The sequence below is a fragment of the Colias philodice genome, chromosome 12, assembly GCF_061535455.1.
Source record: "Colias philodice isolate Cphi_HAF_F1 chromosome 12, ilColPhil1 Martin Lab GWU primary, whole genome shotgun sequence".
Classification (NCBI taxonomy): domain Eukaryota; kingdom Metazoa; phylum Arthropoda; class Insecta; order Lepidoptera; family Pieridae; genus Colias; species Colias philodice.
The window spans coordinates 6,459,331-6,483,092 of record NC_143097.1 but is presented as its reverse complement, the minus strand read 5'-3'; the positions used below and the strand labels follow the sequence as shown (position 1 = coordinate 6,483,092).

General features: G+C 34.7%; 1 protein-coding gene and 1 long non-coding RNA gene across 3 annotated transcripts in view; both read left to right on the top strand.

Annotated features, from left to right (window-relative positions):
- LOC149484105 (uncharacterized) overlaps positions 1-23,762 on the top strand; it is a 219,251-nt gene that overhangs the window by 111,924 nt on the left and 83,565 nt on the right. The window lies entirely within an intron of this gene.
- Positions 22,454-23,762, top strand: part of Arl4 (ADP ribosylation factor-like 4) — a 47,130-nt gene continuing 45,821 nt past the window's right edge. Inside the window, exon 1 of one of the 2 annotated variants that reach the window (XM_089701653.1) lies at positions 22,454-22,927. The gene's annotated coding sequence lies outside the window, so the exon portion shown is untranslated. The remainder of the gene's footprint in view (positions 22,928-23,762) is intronic. The other variant, XM_089701652.1, reaches the window with a different exon arrangement.

The following is a 23,762-nucleotide window of genomic DNA, read 5'->3' as shown; positions in this document are numbered from 1 at the left end:
AGACGTCTGCGATATTTTATTCCAAAGCTACTCATCTACTAAATTATATTTTTCATTAACAGCTGTGCCCGCGTTGATTCAAATTCAAATGGTATTTTTCAAAACAAATAATAGCCTGTTTTTCCGTAGACTGCCTATCTAATAGCTACTACCTTTTAGCTATCAGTAGGTATATAACAAGAAAGTTTCGTCAAAACCCTCCCGCAGCCAATTTGTGTTAAATCCAGACAAAAGACAGACAGACGACAAAAAAATATCCGACTGATTTCAGTATGTACAAAATCATACCCAGATAATACATAATACTTATATTAACATAAAATAAAAATATTTATCCGTAACACGTCACTAAGTCTTATCGATACGAAGTATGTAATCTTTACTTACGAAAATAAGATAAAATTCCAATTCCAACTCTATAAACAAAGTATAATTTAAGCCCATCGCGATCGTTCTGACCGTTCCAAATAAACAGAATGAAATTGAGATTTACCTCATGTGCCTGTATAAAAATTAAAAACGTAACAAACTGCTGTTTACATAAAAATAGCTACCCTTGACCTCCTTCCTAATTATTATTTCATAAGACATTTATGCTAAGGTGTTCCCATTCCCACCATAGAATGGTCAGTGTTACGATAAGTACCTTCGCAGTAATAAGAAACGATTTTTACTTATGTAATACTTTTAGGTCACGTTACTCAAACAGAAGATTAATTTGTACACCGATTTGGTGTTAGTATTAAGTCTTTTTTGTTTTTTTGTATAGAAGCTCTATCAAGATTTCTAACTTGTTATAAAATTGACGAAAATAATAAAAAATAATATCTAGTTAGTATTAGACAGTGCGACAGAGTTACTTTCGCATTTATAATATTAGTTAGGATAGTCATGTCTAGCGGTTTTTCTTGGTGTTAACCATGTGTTATCACTATTGCAGAAAGTTTGCGGTTTTTTATCCACACGCAAAACCTGTATAACCAATATAGGTTTGTAGATCAGTCGATTAGAAAATGAAACTTACTACGATAGCTTTTAGATCCTTTTTTCCCCAAGACTACTTTCAATTCGAAATAATCCTATAATAGTTGTAAGTGCCCTTGTTTAATCAGGACCTTCACCCCACGTCTAGACTCCATACTAATGTTAAGTAATGCAAAAAGACAAAACCGTCTGCTTTATAGCACTAACTCTAACTGGCTGTATATTTTTAACCTTACGAGTTTCTCTGGATATAAAATTCACAAGATGCTGGCATTGGAGCTGAATGTTTTATATAGTATATGTATTTATTTGTGATTGTTTTTATACAATGACCTTTTTGACTTAGTAGTTGAACAAAGATTGGGTTATTAAAATTTTCTTACTTGTGAATCTTGAAGCAATATTTTATTTGTTCCTCTTTAGACTATAAAACAATAACTTAATGTTGGGTATTAGTTACACTTGCTAGCAATAACTTTTTCTAATAATAGGTATCTCTCACGAACCGACCCGATGAAATTTGCTCTAATATTAGCTTTTATGGTGAAACTTAGACTGTTCTGCAAAATTGATTTAGCCTGTCTGAATAATTCATTCAATCGAACAATAACTTAATCATAAAGCTGTCGAATTTTAGAAGTACAGACACTTTTTTGTTCTGAATACTGACAGTTTTCTTAGCATTCTAAAGATGTAACAAAATAGTTTAGTCTGCGAAAATAATTACGATGTTTCTTGAAACATAATTCTCCAATAAATATATTTAATCTGATATGTATATAACGTTGTTCGTTGTTCGTTGTTCGTTGTTCTTTGTTCTTTGTTCGTTGTTCGTTGTTCGTTGTTCGTTGTTCGTTGTTCGTTGTTCGTAGTTCGTTGTTCGTTGTTCGATGTTCAATGTTCGATGTTCTATGTTGGATGTTCGTGTTCGTTGTTCGTTGATCGTTGTTCGTTGTTCGTTGTTCGTTGTTCGTTGTTCGTTGTTCGTTGTTCGTTGTTCGTTGTTCGTTGTTCGTTGTTCGTTGTTCGTTGTTCGTTGTTCGATGTTCTACGTTCGACGTTCGACGTTCGACGTTCGACGTTCGACGTTCGACGTTCGACGTTCGAAGTTCGACGTTCGACGTTCGACGTTCGACGTTCGACGTTCGACGTTCGACGTTCGACGTTCGACGTTCGACGTTCGTCGTTCGTCGTTCGATGTTCGATGTTCGATGTTCGATGTTCGTTGTTCGTTGTTCGTTGTTCGTTGTTCGTTGTTCGTTGTTCGTTGTTCGTTGTTCGTTGTGCGTTGTTCGTTGTTCGTTATTCGACGTTCGACGTTCGACGTTCGACGTTCGACGTTCGACGTTCGACGTTCGACGTTCGACGTTCGACGTTCGACGTTCGACGTTCGACGTTCGACGTTCGACGTTCGACGTTCGACGTTCGACGTTCGACGTTCGACGTTCGACGTTCGACGTTCGACGTTCGACGTTCGACGTTCGACGTTCGACGTTCGACGTTCGACGTTCGACGTTCGACGTTCGACGTTCGACGTTCGACGTTCGACGTTCGACGTTCGACGTTCGACGTTCGACGTTCGACGTTCGACGTTCGACGTTCGACGTTCGACGTTCGACGTTCGACGTTCGACGTTCGACGTTCGACGTTCGACGTTCGACGTTCGACGTTCGACGTTCGACGTTCGACGTTCGACGTTCGACGTTCGACGTTCGACGTTCGACGTTCGACGTTCGACGTTCGACGTTCGACGTTCGACGTTCGACGTTCGACGTTCGACGTTCGACGTTCGACGTTCGACGTTCGACGTTCGACGTTCGACGTTCGACGTTCGACGTTCGACGTTCGACGTTCGACGTTCGACGTTCGACGTTCGACGTTCGACGTTCGACGTTCGACGTTCGACGTTCGACGTTCGACGTTCGACGTTCGACGTTCGACGTTCGACGTTCGACGTTCGACGTTCGACGTTCGACGTTCGACGTTCGACGTTCGACGTTCGACGTTCGACGTTCGACGTTCGACGTTCGACGTTCGACGTTCGACGTTCGACGTTCGACGTTCGACGTTCGACGTTCGACGTTCGACGTTCGACGTTCGACGTTCGACGTTCGACGTTCGACGTTCGACGTTCGACGTTCGACGTTCGACGTTCGACGTTCGACGTTCGACGTTCGACGTTCGACGTTCGACGTTCGACGTTCGACGTTCGACGTTCGACGTTCGACGTTCGACGTTCGACGTTCGACGTTCGACGTTCGACGTTCGACGTTCGACGTTCGACGTTCGACGTTCGACGTTCGACGTTCGACGTTCGACGTTCGACGTTCGACGTTCGACGTTCGACGTTCGACGTTCGACGTTCGACGTTCGACGTTCGACGTTCGACGTTCGACGTTCGACGTTCGACGTTCGACGTTCGACGTTCGACGTTCGACGTTCGACGTTCGACGTTCGACGTTCGACGTTCGACGTTCGACGTTCGACGTTCGACGTTCGACGTTCGACGTTCGACGTTCGACGTTCGACGTTCGACGTTCGACGTTCGACGTTCGACGTTCGACGTTCGACGTTCGACGTTCGACGTTCGACGTTCGACGTTCGACGTTCGACGTTCGACGTTCGACGTTCGACGTTCGACGTTCGACGTTCGACGTTCGACGTTCGACGTTCGACGTTCGACGTTCGACGTTCGACGTTCGACGTTCGACGTTCGACGTTCGACGTTCGACGTTCGACGTTCGACGTTCGACGTTCGACGTTCGACGTTCGTTGTTCGTTGTTCGTTGTTCGTTGTTCGTAGTTCGTTGTTCGTTGTTCGATGTTCGATGTTCGATGTTCGATGTTCGATGTTCGATGTTCGTTGTTCGTTGTTCGATGTTCGTTGTTCGTTGTTCGTTGTTCGTTGTTCGTTGTTCGTTGTTCGTTGTTCGTTGTTCGTTGTTCGATGTTCGTTGTTCGTTGTTCGTTGTTCGTTGTTCGTTGTTCGTTGTTCGTTGTTCGTTGTTCGATGTTCGTTGTTCGTTGTTCGTTGTTCGTTGTTCGTTGTTCGATGTTCGATGTTCGATGTTCGATGTTCGATGTTCGATGTTCGATGTTCGATGTTCGATGTTCGATGTTCGATGTTCGATGTTCGTTGTTCGTTGTTCGTTGTTCGTTGTTCGTTGTTCGTTGTTCGATGTTCGATGTTCGTTGTTCGTTGTTCGATGTACGATGTACGATGTTCGATGTTCGATGTTCGATGTTCGATGTTCGATGTTCGATGTTCGATGTTCGATGTTCGATGTTCGATGTTCGTTGGTCGTTGTTCGTTGTTCGTTGTTCGTTGTTCGTTGTTCGTTTTCGTGTTCGGGTTCGTGTTCGTTGTTCGTTGTTCGTTGTTCGTTGTTCGTTGTTCGTTGTTCGTTGTTCATTGTTCGTTGTTCGTTGTTCGAAATAATAAATTTTTTTATAATGTATCGGATTATTTAAATTTGTGACATTGAATTTTTTATCTTGACTAATGAATATAATATATATAAGATGATACTTATTAGTGATATTGTATAGGTTTTGTATTGTTTATGGTAACTGAGAGGTGGCTAAGCAACAGATGACGCACATTCAAATCATATGTAAATCAATATGTATTTATTGAACGACTTTGTTCGTTGTTCGTTGTTCGTTGTTCGTTGTTCGTTGTTCGTTGTTCGTTGTTCGTTGTTCGTTGTTCGTTGTTCGTTGTTCGTGTTCGTGTTCGTGTTCGGGTTCGTGTTCGTTGTTCGTTGTTCGTTGTTCGTTGTTCGTTGTTCGTTGTTCGTTGTTCGTTGTTCGTTGTTCGTTGTTCGCTGTTCGTTGTTCGTTGTTCGTTGTTCGTTGTTCGTTGTTCGTTGGTCGTTGTTCGTTGTTCGTTGTTCGTTGTTCGTTTTCGTGTTCGGGTTCGTGTTCGTTGTTCGTTGTTCGTTGTTCGTTGTTCGTTGTTCGTTGTTCGTTGTTCGAAATAATAAAATTTTTTATAATGTATCGGATTATTTAAAATTGTGACATTGAATTTTTTATCTTGACTAATGAATATAATATATACTAGCTGTGCCCGCGACTTCGTCCGCGTGGAATAGTGACTGCATAGTAGTTACTACTTAACACACAATTATTGAGTAAACACGTCTTGAAACACGTACTATCATATACAACTAAATTATAAGTACTTACACATTATTATAAAGTTAAGAAATAAAATAAATAATAACACAAAAGAACTGTTAGTAAAATTTATTACTAAACTGAGCTAGGTATAAAACTTAGGTACAGAAGAGTTCAAAATTTCCAGGATGTGGTTATTCTCCCGCTCCCATATTCCTTCTACTTTCACAGACGTTCAACTTTTCCCTTTCACCCCTAGTAAATGGCTGAACCGATTTTGATCTAAACCATGTCTATTGTCTAATCATACCTATATAATATTATGTACATGTCATATCCTTTCGTTTGGTACTCCATTTGGATTATTTATCCCCACTATCACCCCTAAGGTACCCTATATGTAATAAACAGATTAACCAATTTTGATAAAACATGACTAATTGTAATTCACACGTCATTTGATATGCCGCTTGATTATATTATTTGACCACATTCGATTATTCATTCCCACTTTTACCGCTATAAATCAATAAATGGATGAACCGATTTTGATTAAATATGCCTCATCATACTTCTCACGTCAGGTCATGCCCTTTCATTTGATATGCCACTTGGGTATATTATTTGACAACTTTTATTCCCACTTTTATACCTATATCCAATAAATGGATGAACCAATTTTGATAAAATATGTCTTATTGTACTTTACACGTCATGTCTTTCATTAGATACGTCACTTGAGTATATTTGATAAAATTCATTTATTTATTCCCACTTTTACCCCTTTAACAAATAAATGGATGAACCGATTTTGATAAAATTTTACTAATTGTTTCTGACATGTCGTCTATTTTCATTTGATATATCACTTGGGTATAACCTACATTAACAACCTACATTAACAACTAACATTCGTTTTTTTCATTCCCACTTACCCCTATATAATATAATAAACAACTAATGTAACAAAAAAACGCATCTAATTGGTATTACCCGTTAGCGAGCTACGGTGGCACAGACAGACACGCAATACACACATAGCGGACATAACACCCCTCTTTTTGCGTCGGGGGTTAAAAATAATACCTACGACATAATTTCAAAGACCTTTTATATAGAAAATTTACCTAGAAGTAACCATAATGCTACATATTTGTGCAGGTTTTAGACTTATGAGCAAAAATCTAAATAAAGGTCCTTTGACCCCCCCTACTACCCCCTCAGCATAACCACCCCCCCCCCACGCTTGGGGACTTTCGATATGATCATCTGGACATGTCAAGGAATAACTTTAGCGTATAATTTACGTAATAAAGTAATTCATGTATTAGAATGCCTTAGCAAATGTTCGCTGTGATTACTTAAATGGTCATAACTTTTTTATTGATGAACCGATTGACATGAAATAAACACTAAATGTTAAATGAAGCTTACCACAATATATTAGTGAAAACCGCATCTAAATCGGATAAGCCGTTTCTGAGATTAGCGTGTTCAAACATACAGACAAACAGACAAACAGACAAACAGACAAACAGACAAACAGACAAACAGACAAAAATTTTTTTAACAACAGTTTTGGGTTTGTGATCGATTTAGTAATAACCCCTGCTAATTTTTTTTTACATATTTTCATTGTACAGACACCACTTTTCTAGAATTTTATTATATGTATTGATGATGATGATAAGATGATACTTATTAGTGATATTGTATTGATTTTGTATTGTTTATGGTAACTGAGAGGTGGCTAAGCAACAGATGACGCACATTCAAATCATATGTAAATCAATATGTATTTATTGAACGACTTTCAGAGCCAAAAATAAGGAAAACTTATACATAATATGTGTATGATGTTTAGAGCGTCCTTTTATTAAATACTTTTGCACGCCTCATAAGCGAAGCGTTGAGGTGGGTACTACTGTCACTTCGCGCAAAACATCTGATTTTTCAAACTTAAAATGTCTTTATGTATCATACATTGCACTTGTAAGATAATACATACACACACATATTAAGAAAAAACACTATTTTTAACATTCATGGTATTTTTGATGTCATTTTTGTTATTTAAACTAGTTAAAAAACAGTTTAAAAAAGTTCTGTCTTGGACGTCCGTGTGTCTGTATGTGCGGATCCTTTTTCTTGTTAACACGATAGCGACCGAAATACTTTACTAATCGAGTCTTTTTTTTTCTCTTACGCTTGAGTATGCTCAGGAATAGAACCCTTTCATTTTTCAGGGTCTGATTCGATGTGGTTTAATTGTTATTAAATAAACAAAAATAATAATTAATAAATAATTATTAAAAAAAATTATGAGGCGTGCACTTTTGGATTTTCCAAATTATTTTATCTTTAAAACTACATAATTTTGTAAATTAACGACCAATATCTACATAATCCCTGTTAACGTAGATATATCTAATATAAATAAAATGAGCTAGATTAATAAAAAAATCATGATCCGCTCACATTTATAGCGAAGTGGCCAATTGGTAGTTTATACGGTAATTAAACACAGGAAGCATACACTAATGAATATTATGTTATAGTATTTTCGTTATACATAATTGAATAATATGTAATAGGAAAATTATCTAATTCTGTATAGGGACCTGTATTTTATTATTGTATCAACTAGAAATGTCATTTAAAACCGGTCAAACATCTAATTCGAAGAAAAATAACCGACTTCTGCAAAATGAAAAGGAAGGTAATGATTACATTTCTTAGAAAAACTCCCTTTTCATTACGAGTGTATTCAAGTATTTCAGGGAAGACTTTTATTTATAGAAAACTCACAAATTTCATGTATGTCAAATCCTGTAAAGGACAGAATTTTATACTTCGTCACAACGCTTCTTCAGCGCAAATTTTTCATAGACGGATCTTACTTTCTGGACACCAAGATCAATACACACAATCTTTTACATATTATATGAGTATTATTAATTTCTATAAACTAAATTTTATTTATATTTTCTTAAAAATTATGAAATATAATTCTGTACTTTATGCTGTTTAAAAACTCCGTCATGTGAATGCTAGGTAAACCTACCACAGAATAATTAATACATAGGTAGTAGCTAACGTAACTACCTATACGTAAACTAATATGTATAACATTAACTCAATATAGGTATAATACATTAAGCTTTGATGAAAGACATTAAAAGATAAAAAGCTTTGTTTCGACGTTTAATGAAGAATCATAATACTGGCCAGATGGTAATGGATTTTTTATAAACATGTCTGGAGTGCGACGCGTGGCCACATGTTAATTATAAGTTGTGACACATGCGCAAGCGCTGATCCGTAATTAATTGATGCTCTGGATTGAGCAGCTGTCAAATTCAGTATTCGCGCAAAAAGTCAATTGTTAACATTTTAAGGCAACAAGTTTTTGCTAAGTTCATTGTTTATATTCAAGGAAATAATTTTTTATTAATCTGCTATTTCATGATTACTTACTATTAAAAAAAATTGTACTAAAAATGTAACTTCAATTTCAAAAATGCACATTTAAACGCATGTAAAAACATACGTATACGCAATTAAAATGCGATTACTTCCGTAAGATTAAAGCCGGCAGACGATAATCAAAATAATTGGTTTAATTACCATCAAATTGTGAAAAAAACTGTTAACACGATGTTTTACCTGATTCCGACGGTCTTTATCCTTCCCGTAAATTAGCTCATACTAACAAAAAAATGTGTAACTTTCAGGATAGAGGAAGCTAATAAACACTGCCCACTTTGTTTATTTTGTAGTATGATTACCTACATTCATCCATCTATATTCACCAAATTCCATTTTTTATACATCTTTATGGTAGAGTCTGATTTGATAAAAAACCACTTTAAAACTATACATATAATAGGAAAAGTACCCTCAACATTCTTAAGTTTCGATAAACCATATACTTACGCAGTTTCTTGACAAAGAGACTTATTATCAACATACAGAGTAAATTGATTCATCTATACTCATATTTATATATATTATAAAGAGGAAAGGTTTGTAATTATGTATGTATGGTTTTCACGCATAAACTACTGGACCGATTTTGATGAAATTTAGCACAGATAATCTTTAGACCCTGAGAAAGAACATAGGCTACCTTTTATTGCGAAATATTTATCACGGGCGAAGCCGGGGCGGACCGCTAATAATACATAAAACAAATTAAACGCTGCACTAAAGAAGTCAATGCACCAAAGTTGAAGACAAAATCAATGAATTATACAAGAGTTCATAAATAAAATTATTTTTATTTATTGAAATTCTTCAAATGATAATGTCGGATTGATGCAGTGAGATCAATTGACCCGGTTTTTATTTATAGCCCCGCCATTGAGGTAGTGATTTACAACTTCGATCTACATTTTACAATTTCTTAGTTGTTGGTTTTTTTTTTTATATTATTGATTGATACAAACGTTTCTCTTTACGGAGTTTGTTTTTATAAATGCAGAATTGAATTTTAAATGTAGTTACAAACAACGATTTTAAAAATTGAATGTGTTACATACACATTCTTTTGTCAATGATATTACCTAGTGTATTATATTATCCGTGATAGTACCCTGACTGTTTTTCTTCAAAGTCTTTGATTTTAAAAATACGTTTGGCTCTATGTTGCTCTTAGTTTTTCATATTTTGAGCATATTCCCAGCTATTTAGTAAATTGAAATTGCTTTTAAACATTTAACCTTTTACCTTTCTACTTCGATGGGCATTAAGTTCAATGAACTGAAAATCGGAGAGCAAAAAACCACATCAAAGCGTGTCTGAAGCTTGCTAAAAGAAATTCTTGGATATTCCCGATTAAACAGTATTGATGAGACGCAGGTAGAATATTCCACACATTAAAATCTTATATTTTCCTTACATAGTAAGTTAAGTCTGACGATAATATTAAACAAGTTCTTATTACACTCCCATACGCCAAGTTTCAAACTGGCTCTTAAATTCTCTTGATTAACTATAAGCGGCACAGCTTTTTATTTTATAGTTTATATTATGTGGGATAAAACTCAGCTGGTTGAGTATATTAATTATCATATGGTATATCATAATTGGTATGCCTTTTCAACATATAGATACCTACAGGTATCTGTCTATTCTACATTTAAGTATTATAAATTCACACATGTAATACGATTTGTTTGTATAAAAAAGAGAGTTAAAAAATCACTCTATTATAAAATGGAAAATAAGGTGGAATACATCCATTTAGGCAAAGTAACAGGCGATATTTAGATTATTAAGAAATTTAAAACAAATAATTTTCTGGGAGACCACTCTCTCTCTTTCTCTCTCTTCATCCTTTCTCCGTCCACTGTTGGACATAGGCCTCTCCTAAGGCACGCCATTTGGCTCGGTCTTCAGCCTTTCGCCGCCATTCTGTACCAGCAATCCTGCGTGTCGTCGCTCCACCTTGCTTCAGGGCGTCCTACACTACGTGGGAGACCACAATAGAAGATTATTCAAGTTTATACAAATATAAAATTATACATATATGATAATTAAGATTTTGCATTATAAACTTATTATTCAATATTATCTATTTTACTTATTAACATAAAAGGATGTTCATACATTTGTACTTTATAAGGCAAAATAGTTTTTCTCGAGTTTCCTTAAGACTCAAAGGTAGGTTACGTAATGTAGTTTGCATTTGTAAATAAATATTAAATAAATATGCCGTAATTTGTTTACTTCTAGATTCTGACCATAGTTACCCAAGTGTGTAATCTATGGTTATCCCGTGGTATCCAGATTATAAGTATGAAGGAGCAGACCAATCCATACTAATATTATAAATGCGAAAGTAACTCAGACAGAGTTACTTTGTCTCTGTCTGTTACTCAATCACGCCTTAACTACTGAACCAATTTGCATAAAATTTGGTATAGAGATATTTTGATACCCGAGAAAGGACATAGGATAGGTTTTATCCCGGAAATCCTACGGGAACGGGTTTTTCTTTGAAAACGCGGGCGAAGCCGCGGGCGGAAAACTAGTATACTATATACATCATACTTTACATATTATATATACTATAATTTTAATTAAAAGCTGAAGATTTGTGTGTTTGTTTGAACGCGCTGATCTTAGGTCCAATAGGACCGGTTTCAAAATTATTTCAATAATTTGTAGATTTGTAGAGTTCTTCATATTTATATTTATCAGTTTCGCAGAAAAAGCTCGCAACTCGCAATCGATCCGTCTAAACGAAATAATACGTCGTTAAGGTTTTATTATCGTCGCAGAGCTTGACCCAGTTACCTGAGAAACGAAATTAAGTTCAGACAAAATGAGGAGAATCTAGTAATTACTGAAGAAAAGGTTTTTCTTTTTCTTACAGGTACATGGAGGCACTCCAGCTTAGATTAGCTAAGATTCGATATAGTTGTAAATACATATAATTACGTTGTTGTCCATACAATCTTGCGTGTGTAATTGAAAGGAAGTAATCTCGGGAACTACTGAACCGATTTTGAAAATAATTTCCCTAGTAGGTACAAAAGCTAGGTATGTCTAGGTGGTGAGGTAATGATGAATGCACCCCAATATTTCACACTTGCAGAACTGGATGAAGGGCTCTATCACTCAATTTGAATACTATAGACTATAGAGTATAGGTAATATTTAATTTAAAATCTCACATAAAGTAAATCCATATTTATTTATTTATAAATAACGTATTTATCAATTCATAAATAATTTTCAATGACCTACATGAATGACTTAAGCCTCAACGTTATTTAAACTAAACAATAAAGAGGGTCAGCCGCAAAATGATCCAAGGACCACCCACAGAACGTCTGGGTCTAAAAATAGCTACGCAACGTTAGATAATAAATCTCATGTAAGTAGTATCCTACATAATAAACAACGAAGGGAATTTACTAGTGTTTTAAACAATTAATTCAATGAATACAAGTACCTACTTATTATAATATGTTTGCAGTAATTACAGGAAATATAAATCACGTAAATACTCATGTCAATGCTTAAAATTAATGTTAAGTCCTTTTTTACTTTAATACTATAATTCAAATCAAATATTATGTTATTCTATTTGAGCCTGATTTTGGTTTTGATTCGTTAATAACTTTAATGTGTATAGAAAACATAAAAGAGCAAAAATAGCTTTCAATGAACGGCATAAAGCACCTCATTCATGTGTTGAAATAGAGCAAGTTTTGTAGAGATTTCTGAATAAAATTCAGCGCTGAACAACCTTTCATTTATGGGCTATACAGGGTGTAATCGTTAAGTGTGCACAGGCGATTTTTCCGTAAGTATTACAGATAACAAAAAACTTTAAACTGATATCGAAAGTACTTAACCTAATGAGTAAAATGGCCGTAATAAATTTTTAAAAATAAATCGAGAAATATCAAAAAAATTATCTTTAAACCCTCCCATACATTAAGTATGAAATATGAATATCCCGTATAGGTACATTTAATATGAAAGATTTTAGCTTTCTTTTTCTTTTTTGGTTTTCTGCTTTAATTACTTCGCAAATTTGAAGTGGCATTTTCCACGCTTTTTCCGGACATTTTCACGCATTTTCCGGATATTTTCCGGGGATTTTCCGAGCATTTTACTCATTAGGTTAAGTACTTTCGATATCAGTTTAATGTTTTTTGTTATCTGTAATACATACGGAAAAATCGCCTGTGCACACTTAACGATTACACCCTGTATACAACATTCTTATTGTAATCACCGTACTTAAGTACTTACACTTTACCTATTTACAATTTACATTGTCAGTTTTTGTCATGATAATTGACAGCCTTATCACTTAAAAATGATCCTATCGAGCCTTAGATCATTAAGTAACCTTAGATCATTAAGGATCTAAGTATCAAGCTAGCGTTTAACAAAGACCGCGTTTAACATAAACCACTAACACTTGTACCGTAAAAAACAATTTACATTCAACATTGAGTCGGTTGCATTGAAGAAAAGCCATACAGAGCATTCCACATACACAACATATAGTATTAGATAGGAGTACTTCTGTACTTGCAATTTGTCCTTTTTAAGTCGACTCCTGGCCGTGTTTCGGCATCATGCTTCCTTTTACCAAAGGTTAATGACCGTATTTCGTTCTATATCAGGGTAAATTTCTATAGGTACTGCAGTATATTTATTTATACCTGAATCTACATAGAAGCACTCAAACAACGTTACCTCAATGTTAAACTCTAAACATGTTCATTTGTCCCTTTTCTCGCATTTAAAGTGTGACGCGTGAAGTGTTTTACATTTTTACTTCATTCAATGAAAAACCACAACAAAACACCGTATTCAGAATAATTAAAAGGGGAAGAGTATCATATTATAAGAGAGCCTTTGCGTTGCTATAGTCACGGTTTTGACAACAAAGGGTCTGCGTACATTCATAATATATTTTACCTTATCTCATCCGTTTATAGTGGAGGGAACAGGGATACATTATTTATATTAACCTAAGTGCGTCATTGTCTTCGTACAATTGGGATCATACATAATTAGTTTCGTCTAAAATATCTCCTATTGATTAAATTGGCTTCTACAAAATTTCATCCCGATCTAAGATGAGATTAATAATAATTATCATATCAACTTTTCGATACAATGGAAATATAATATGAATATATCTAAGGGTTTATTTTTTTCTCAGGGATATCAGTTTTTTGTTAACACTTTAGTCTTTAACTAAACTGCCACTGTTCCCATTTCAGTCTACACTTAAAATGTCAGTCTGTAGTAAAGTAATCATTGTAACTTTTAAATGAATGAATCTAAATACAGTTTGAATGAATTCCTAGAATAAAATATTTAATTAAATCACTTCATCAATGGCTGTAAACAATTAGTGTAAATTATGTAATGATTATGTCGAGTTCATAATTGGATTTGTTAATCCTACATAGGTAATATATTATACAGTCTGACTGTAACAGTCAATACATAGCTAGGGAATCATAAAACTATAAAATAACATTTTCATTTTCTGAAGATATCGTTCATCTCTTTTTAAAGCAACTCGAACACTTTACGGCCGATATTAGTATAACCGACAAAATATAAAAGTACCTACATAATATTACAGAAATTAGGTACATTAATGAAATGAAATCCATGTGATTTATGCAACATTTAATATTTTACTAATTTTTCAGAGTTCTGTTCAAATTAAACTGTCAAAATTAGGTAAAACATATTTGGAAATAAAAAGTATTGAGGAAGTAAGAACAACGGAGGTCACTCTAATTTGTTAATGTTCAATCGCTCGGATACTAGTGATTTGTAGACCTTAATTACCAAAAATGGGACCTCACACGAAGAGCCTTTTTTCGACATTACTGAGAACTAACTAATTTTATAAATACCACTGTACCATTAGAAGCTATTTCGTCGCTTAAAATTATGGTTAAATGCATTTTTGTATAGTTCGTTTTAATTCCGACCATGTTTTGTTTTGAAGTGTAACTAATTTAGGTGCGTTGAGAGTAAACTTTCAAGGTCGCGTCATGGCAATACCGTCACGTCATGGATTATTCCAGTCAGTCAAAAAGTAAGATTTTGGTATCTCTGAATCTTGTCAAAGAAGTTTCACTTCTAACACGTGTGCTCGGCACACACGTCCATTTTTATATTCTTTTCTTTGTTCAATATAGGCGATACATCATAAAGGGGATTCTGTCAATCACTACAAAATTACAAATGTAAACAATTTACTGTTAAAGCAAAATTTAAACCTTCAAGTGCGCATTAGCCTACATTTAATTAGGTTAAGCTCATTCACCATTTACCGTTGCTGAAACGATTTAAAAGGATTTATTCTAAGACCTCATAAAGTCATTTAGTATAAAGATTACATTTCCAAAACCTATAGATACCCTGCTCTGAGCATAAATAGATAAAATCAATCATAATTACTAGGTTCATATTTAATAATTTTTATTTGAAATGAAAAGTAGTTGTATGATATATCTATACATATAATAAAATCGTAGGAAAGTCAAAACTGTACATTGAATATTTTTTTTAAAGAATACATAATCCATGATCTATAATCGATATAGAAGCCAAAAATATAGTTTTTAGAATTTTTGTCTGTTTGTCTGTTTGTCTGTTTGTCTGTTTGTCTGTTTGTCTGTATGTTTGACCGAGCTAATCTCGAAAAGTACTGCATAGATTTACTTCAAATTTTGCATGAATATTCCTTAGAGGTCGGGTGAGGATAGTTTAAACATATTATCATGATATCACCTTCGGGGGAGGAGCTGTGAGCCTTTATTTTTCTTACATATTCTGTGTACTACGACAGCGTAAAATCTAAAGACTGATGTTTAAATGTTGGTTTCGAGTAAGCCATGCTATTATCTAGCTTTACAAAATAAAAACTATGTCATTTACGTAATTTGGGCAGAGAAACATTTAAATGAATCTTAGCAGTATAAAGACAAATTTGAAACAGCGCCATCTATGAAATGTTATAAAAATCAAACACACGTTAACTATTGGAAATTAATAATCAAATGACGCATATATAAATGTTGTTTGACAATATCTAGATTGACACTATAAAAATTATGCCATTTAAGTAACTTGGGAAGAGAAACATAGTTTAAAGAATGTAAGTTGTATAATGTTAATTTTGTAACAGCGCCATCTATGAGATTTCGTAAAAATCAAATCAATTTAGATGTTAACACTACTGAATACACAGTTGGAAATTAATAATTTAAATATAATTATGTTATTTATTTAACTCTTTAGCCCATATCTTCCCTTCCCTATAAGGTATATTTCGTGTAAATAATAAATATACTACATTTTTTTAAAGTGAGGGTAGATGTTTATTATTTTAAGTAAAACTAGACACCATTATCTAAAGTTAATCTAATATTGATTGCGTTCATTAGTTACAATTTTAAAAATCTTCGTATTTTATAAATTTACTAGCTTACCGCCCGCGGGTTCGTCCGCTTTGTCTAAAACCTAATAAATTATATTATACTAAAACCTTCCTCTTGAATCAGTCTATCTATTAAAAAAACCGCATCAAAATCCGTTGCGAAGTTTTAAAGATTTAAGCATACAAAGGGACATAGGGACAGAGAAAGCGAAGCGATTTTTTATACTATGTAGTGATATTTATAAAGCAATTGAATGCCATAAAACCAAAAATATCAAATGCAATCTTCGTGTTTTGTGAATTTTCACCATCATGCGTTCCCACAAAAAGTAAGTTAAGTAAGTTACTTATAGGTATTTATTTTTTATAATGATAGCAATTCATGTTTTTTGTTGGTAGGTATTATATTACACTTTTAGAATGAAATAATAAAATGATGAATTCTTTTATTATTTTGAGGTGCATTGGGAACAGTAGTTTTTGATAAAATTTTATTTGTAAGTAGCTTTTTTTATAGATTTACAGTTAACTTTTGATTTTGTTATTTACAGATTCAATGCTCATAAAATTATATCGCCTTTGGAAGACTATTTCTGCTGATATTTTTACAACACCACTTGAAAATTGATGATTTGATGGTAAAGATAGTAGCAGCGAGGATTAAGTGGAAATTAGTAATCATCCGCTTCGTCAATTTTTGACTGAAGTTAATGTCCAACGTCCAATGGTTCAATTATTGGAAGTATCTCGGGAAATTTTGGAGGATATTTTTCAGGAAGGAGAGGAGGGGCAGCCAACCACATATCAAACGACTACGTTTTAGTACCGAAAAAAATGTTATTCCAAATGAAACGTAAATTTTGCACTCATAACTGTACAAGTAATGTTTTTATTTTGACTTTGCGGTTATCTGATTATAATATTTATCGTTATGGCTATCGAGGTACCGACCGTACTGGGATCAGAGTACATGATACAGTTCATCATCCAGGATTGCTAAGAGCATTTTAACACTGAAAAAGATGTTTTCTTTGAATCGTAGTTGCTTCATTTATTTATTTTTAATCATTTTACATAATATGTTTTATATTTTATAAATATAATATCATTTTCATTATTTAAGTAGATAAAATAAATTATGTAACGGTTTTATAAGAAAACACAGTATATTTATTAGGCGACGGTGATTTCTTCCAGGCAAAAGAGCTCAGCTCAATAAAATTGAATAGTATGTTGTTAGTTATTCTTTAGATTCACAATTGTAATGAGCATTTCCGCAAGCAAGTTGTATCGTAGTTTAGATATATCATAGTTTTGACATATTAAAGTTCCAACAAAACCCTCAAATTTATGAGCAGGGTTGAGCAAGATAATTTGAAAAATGTGCCGTGTTAAGTATTATAGAAAAGGTTAGTTCGTTGGTAATTATTATTTCTTCTTCATTTACATGTTGTTAGTAAAAATAAACTTTGACTAACAGTCAAAGTATATTTTAACTAATACTACTTAATATCTATTATACCTACTTATGTTCAGTATTTATCTGTATTATTCATCATCATCAGCCCATATACGTTCCCACTGCTGGAACACGGGCCTCCTATGAGGGTACAGGCCATAATCCACCACGCTGGCCAAGTGCGTGTTGGCGGATGACACATGTCATCGAACTTTTTAATTCTTCGACATGTCGGTTTCCTCACGAAGTTTTCCTTCACCGTTCGAGCAGTGGTGATGTTACAACATGCGCAGATAAATTGAAAAATCAATTTATTTCCTGCGCGCTCGCCTGGTCTCGAACCCCGGACTTATCGATTCGAAGTCCGAGGTCTCACCACTGAGCCACCACTGCTTATCTGTATTATTATTGCTTGGTAATTAATATATTTTCATGTCGTATACCTAATTATAAACATAAGTTTGATGTGTAATTAGCTGGATTTATTTTTACACACTCACAGGCTTATATTTTATCTTAAAAGAGTGTTAATAGTGTAAATCATGATATTTTTTCACAATTAATAATAATCCTTTTTTCTAATGGTATTGGCATTAAATTAAACCGCGCTGTCTTTTCGTTCACAAAAAGTGATGTTATGAGGAGCATATTCGGTCCTCATATCATAAAAAATCTGTGCGAAAACAATAAACACGTGTGAGGCCCTCACGGCAGATCGGGGCGGTCTGACGCGAAGTGGGGACAGCGTTGTCACTGTATCGCTCTTGCCACGCTGTTCAACAGACTTATTCGATAGTTCAGTTTTGTGTTAAGACCGCTGTGACAACCAACCCGTGAGACAACCAAACCCGGTCTCCCCATACTATCCCGTGAGACCGAAACCTTCACTGAGAGGGTATGACGTCTCACAGCTGATCGCAAACGGCATATTGTACTATCCCGTGAGACCGAAACCCTCACTGAGAGGGAATTACGTCTCACTACTGATCACGACAGTCATATTTTATCTCGAGAATCTGAAACTTTACTCAATATGAAGACCGTTTGTCAAATGATAGGGTGCATCATAATATTATTCGATCTCTTGAAGATGAACATGAGTATAAGCAATGACTAGAGTAGGGACGCGAATATTACAATTATATGAGACAAGAACGATTAATAAGTTTGTTTAATGAAAGATTAAGAATTGAAACTATTCGGTCTCTGGAAACGGACGAATAGCGAGAGGCCCGTCTTACTGCAGACAGATTTCGTCATAGTCTTAATGACTTGAGGTAAACAATCTACGAATTCGGTGGTGTGGTCTGACAAATATAAAAGTGGGTTTGCTTATAACCTCACAATTGATTACAGATCATCTTCTGTAAAGGCGTAGTATGTTCTTTTTGTAATGCTTTAAAGTGTAGTAAGGAGTCGGCTTTCATTTGAAGATACAACGGAACCTTTGAAATCACTACTTTTAGAGGAACATACTGTGCAATGTAAACTGTTATTAGACAATATTCGCTCATATAGTACCTAGCGCGTTTCAAATGATCCTTTGGTGCTCAATAATTATCAGAAGGTCCGTTCATGCTTACTTTTAAGATACAAGGTCAAGTTTACCATTTGATAGGATCCCTTTTGCCTGTAGGCCAACCTAAGTTTGTTTAAATATTGTATTCGACTACAACGAATAGTATTCGACTACAACGAATAGTGGAATACAAGAAATCAATATTTCTCAAATTTAAAACTGAACTCATTTCACAATTTTAGAACAGGTTAATTCGTATGTATGCAGTTTTAAATCGACATTAGAAGCTTTTCCTCAAGATGGTGATATCGGCACTCAGGAACTCCCTGGACGTGTTATAACGCCCAGGCCACAGTATTACAAATTTTTCCTAAAATAGAGCAACGAATGTATTTTTGCATAGCAACGGAGGGGAACTCGCGGGGGGTCAAGTGACGCGTCACGCGGGCCACTTACCACAAACATGTTTAGTTTGTGGTATCGAGCGCGAAAGAAAGTCATCGTGTTTTTAGTAAAGTTACTATGTTAACTAACGTAATTTAATACTTGAGTACATATTCTATAATGGTGTGCTCAAACTGTTAATCTAAATTTAATTTAGATTATTATATTTTGATACTAAGTAATGTAGAATTTAAATCACATTCATTCATGTTTTCTTCAGATTTTAAGATTTTCTTATCAGAGTGTTCAATTTTAAAGTAAGTAGTTAAATTTTATAAGAGACAATAATTAAGAACATTCAAAAATAAAGTGTCACGTATTTTTTTTAAACGACGAATGACGAAAAACGACCTAATCGCGGACGAAGTCGCGGGCAACAGCTAGTTTTAACATAAAATAACTACATTGAATATAATTATTGATTCTAATCAATTGATTGCAATGTAGTTTGAAATTTAACACTTCTAGGGGTATTCTAAGTAACACTTCTAAGGGGGCGCATATTATGTATAATGGTACATATATGCACTCCCTCTCGCACGAACTTATCCAGAAAGTATCTTCTACTCCTTTTACTTATCCAGATTAAAAAATAGCCGTTCCTGAGTGCAATAAACGCCATGTTCTTGATAATTAAATGACTAAAGTTGTGAATAGGTACTGTAACCTACATAGCATTTTCTACCCGTAAACCTTTATTTAAATGGTAAAATTGGCGCTATAAAATAAACCTTTTCACAAATTAAGTACCTTCGTTCTTCAAATGACCACTTAAAATTCTATTTAATTCTTTTTTTATTGTTTTATAAATTAAGGAAATTTCATTCAGATCATTAAAATCAAAATACTTCAGTTGTTCTATTTTCCATGCATATTTACCGTTGCAAGTTGCAATATTGCAAGTAGCCATTTATGGAGTACTAGCTTTCCACCCGCGGCTTCGCCCGCGTTTTCAAGGAAAAACCCGTTCCCGTAGGATTTCCGGGATAAAACCTATCCTATGTCCTTTCTCGGGTATCAAAATATCTCTATACCAAATTTCATGCAAATTGGTTCAGTAGTTAAGGCGTGATTGAGTAACAGACAGACAGACAGACAGAGTTACTTTCGCATTTATAATATTAGTATGGATAAAATTCTAGTTTTCACTTAATTCTCGAAAGTTTGCTATTTGTTGCTAGGCAACGTTTACAGCTAATTTCCTTTGGTAAATATAAATCATGAATACTTGACATATTGGTCACAACTAACAAGTCGGGGTTCTACCCTCACCCTAATGCTTAAAGAAACCTCATGATATAGTGGTTTAGTTTTTCCCCTACATCTATTATCGGTTTAAACGCCAATTGTATTACGAAAATAACTTTCATGAGAGTCACTCCCTACCTCAATTAATCCTGATCTATTTTGAATTTCGTGACAAATTTTATGTCGTATAAATACGTTTAGATCTTGTGAAGATATTTCTCACCTGAAAAATCTTATGTAGGAACCTACCGATGTTGTTGAGTCTTTCAAATTTAAAAATGATGATAAGAAGAAAAGTATGAGATTAGATTAGTCTAACTGACTATTTATTAAGGCTTTAGGTACAAATTATGCATCGTTCTACTTTAACATAGATTTGTAAAAACCTAGAACGATTTATGGCCTGCCTGTTATTAGCCTGATTAATTATTAAAACAAAAATACTGGCATTTCTAAGCCTACAGATGTTCCATTCTGAAAGACAGATCAAATACGCCTTTTTTTTTATAGTGGGGAAATCTTCCAAAGATACCCACGGCCCTCGGGGAAGGAGCCGTGGGTTATGTCGGATTCTTACCGACTAAAACCCCACTGTGTTCCGTCGAGCCGCTTTAATGATGGGGCCGCGGGTATTTGTTGGAATTCTTCCGCGACAGATCAAATACGCCTACGTTGATGAATCAAATCAATCAATCTTGGCCATATTGAAGTCAATAATAATGCAGTATTTTTTTCTTCTGGTGAAGCAAAGAAACAATCAGATGCCTCGTATAACGATTAGTTGCCACTTGTCATCAATTTATATCAATCTGTTAGGAACTTTTTATTTGAAAATTGTAATTACTTATTAGAAACACAAACGTTCTTATATTATATATTGGGCACGAACCAATTAAACTTTATCACCAAATAAATACAAAATTTTAGATGAATTTTTCGTACATAACGTTTTTCCTGTTTATGTGTAATGTAAAAGCAAACAGTTAATAATCTGTCGAAGTGTCGAGATAACGCTGGTAACATGTCGCCATTACTGATAAGTGATAAGAGTCGACAGCTTGGCGCGAACAATGCTGACTGTACAAAGAATAGTGTCTCTGTAGTTATTATCGTCGTAAAATATAAAGAGCATAAACATTACTCAATCATTTTATGTTTACGTTACACTCTTTATCAATCAAATGTTCTCGTTATGTTATGATGGTTATGATTTATCACCTCGATGCTGTAGATTTATTGTCACTAGCTGGAATTTATGTGATTATTATAATAATATATGGGTTTACATAAAATAGATCTCCAAACAATGAAAAAGTTATGATCTAGGTAATTTATAATAAACAAATTATGAATTAAATTGACTGTCCTATTTTTGGGTGCTTATGCCATCCATTATATTATAAACCAATTTGAAGGTATTAAAGTACGATTAGTTACAGCTAAAGTTCATACAAATTATGGTTACCCTTTAGCCAATGTGAAATTGCTGTAAGCGTTAATGTTTACAAAGCTAGGAACAGTCTAGCGACCTTTCAAGTGCCTACAGTTTTAAGTAGAGCTTGTTTAAGAGCAACGCTTGTCGCTTTGACAGAGCATTGACGTCACACTGAAAATAAACCACCATGGTTCACCTTGCTCTGTTCAGACGGCCAAATTCATCGGGCGTGCGAATGCATCGCATGGCAATCTTTAGCAACTCGCTCCGACGCACTCCGAACGCGTCTAGTCGTCCCCGTCGCGCGTGATCCGATCCGACCGCGGATCCGTCAGTACTGAGGTGCCCGCGAGCGAGGCGGCACGTGCGGTGCGCGCCTCGCGTTGTTGCATTGTTTTGGCTGTGTTCACCATTGTTTTATTCCATCCGACCACAATCAATACGACTTTGAAGTGAAATTCGTCGGCCTACATACGTATTTAAGATTTTTGTACTGATGTTATGACAATATTATACATTATCTTAGATAAGTACCTGAGGGACTTATTGACAAGTGAAACGCTCGATTGTCCCGTTCATATATCACGGTGGTTTGTGTTTTGCTATTGAACCTCTAACGTGAAGTTTAGTGATCACAGGAAGAGAGGAAGGCATGCAAATCAATAACCAAGTGGATGTCAAGCAGAGAGAAACTGAGAGCACTTACCGTGCGGTATACACCACGGTTGCATATTGATTGGACCTACCGTGACCATAAAGAGCTGTAATAACATCACGGTGAGTTTATAATAAAAAGAAAATAAATACAGCGAGTTCACATATAATTATCTAGTAAGCTTCAAGGCTGCACTAAGCATAATAATGACTTTTTACCAGCACAGTAGATGAACGACAACAAAAGAAAGAACCACATTGAATGCAAATAATCATTCAGTATAGTAATGTATTTCAATACTGAGACACTCGAGTAAGAAGCGTGTTTTTGTTATATAATAAAATTGATAAGAAAGGTGATAGTAATTACAGCACGATCACTTTTCGTAATAACATAATGCAAGACGTAGTTAGAGAGAATTTAGATAAACACAACAGACGTCGCATCTTTGTTTCATTAGATCGCCCTTATCTAACTCATGTCTATCTCTTGCCATTGTTATGTTTGCCCTCTTGATAACATGATAACATCGTTCTAGAAGACTAGAAAGATTAGTAGGAACATTGTTATAAAATAGATTAAAAAATAGACGTAAAAGCGCACACGACATAGTACAGATATTCAATTAACTAACAATTAACTAGAAAATCTCTTCATCACAACATTTTTCTTTTAATTTCGTGCTCTTGCACTTGCTTCAAATGAAATTTATTATCAAAATTAAAAGCAGACATGACGCACCAGTTGAGAAAGTTGAGTATCAAGGAAGATCACTGTAATTATATCAACACAACTCCGAGAATTCCAGATTATTTTTAAGGACAAGCTGACAATTCTTGACTTAACTAACAATCATAACATCACTAAAAATACCAACATATTCTAATATTATTTTATTTGTCGTCATTGTTTATTTTAGTAGACGCACAAGAGAGAGAGTAACAAAAGATGTTATAT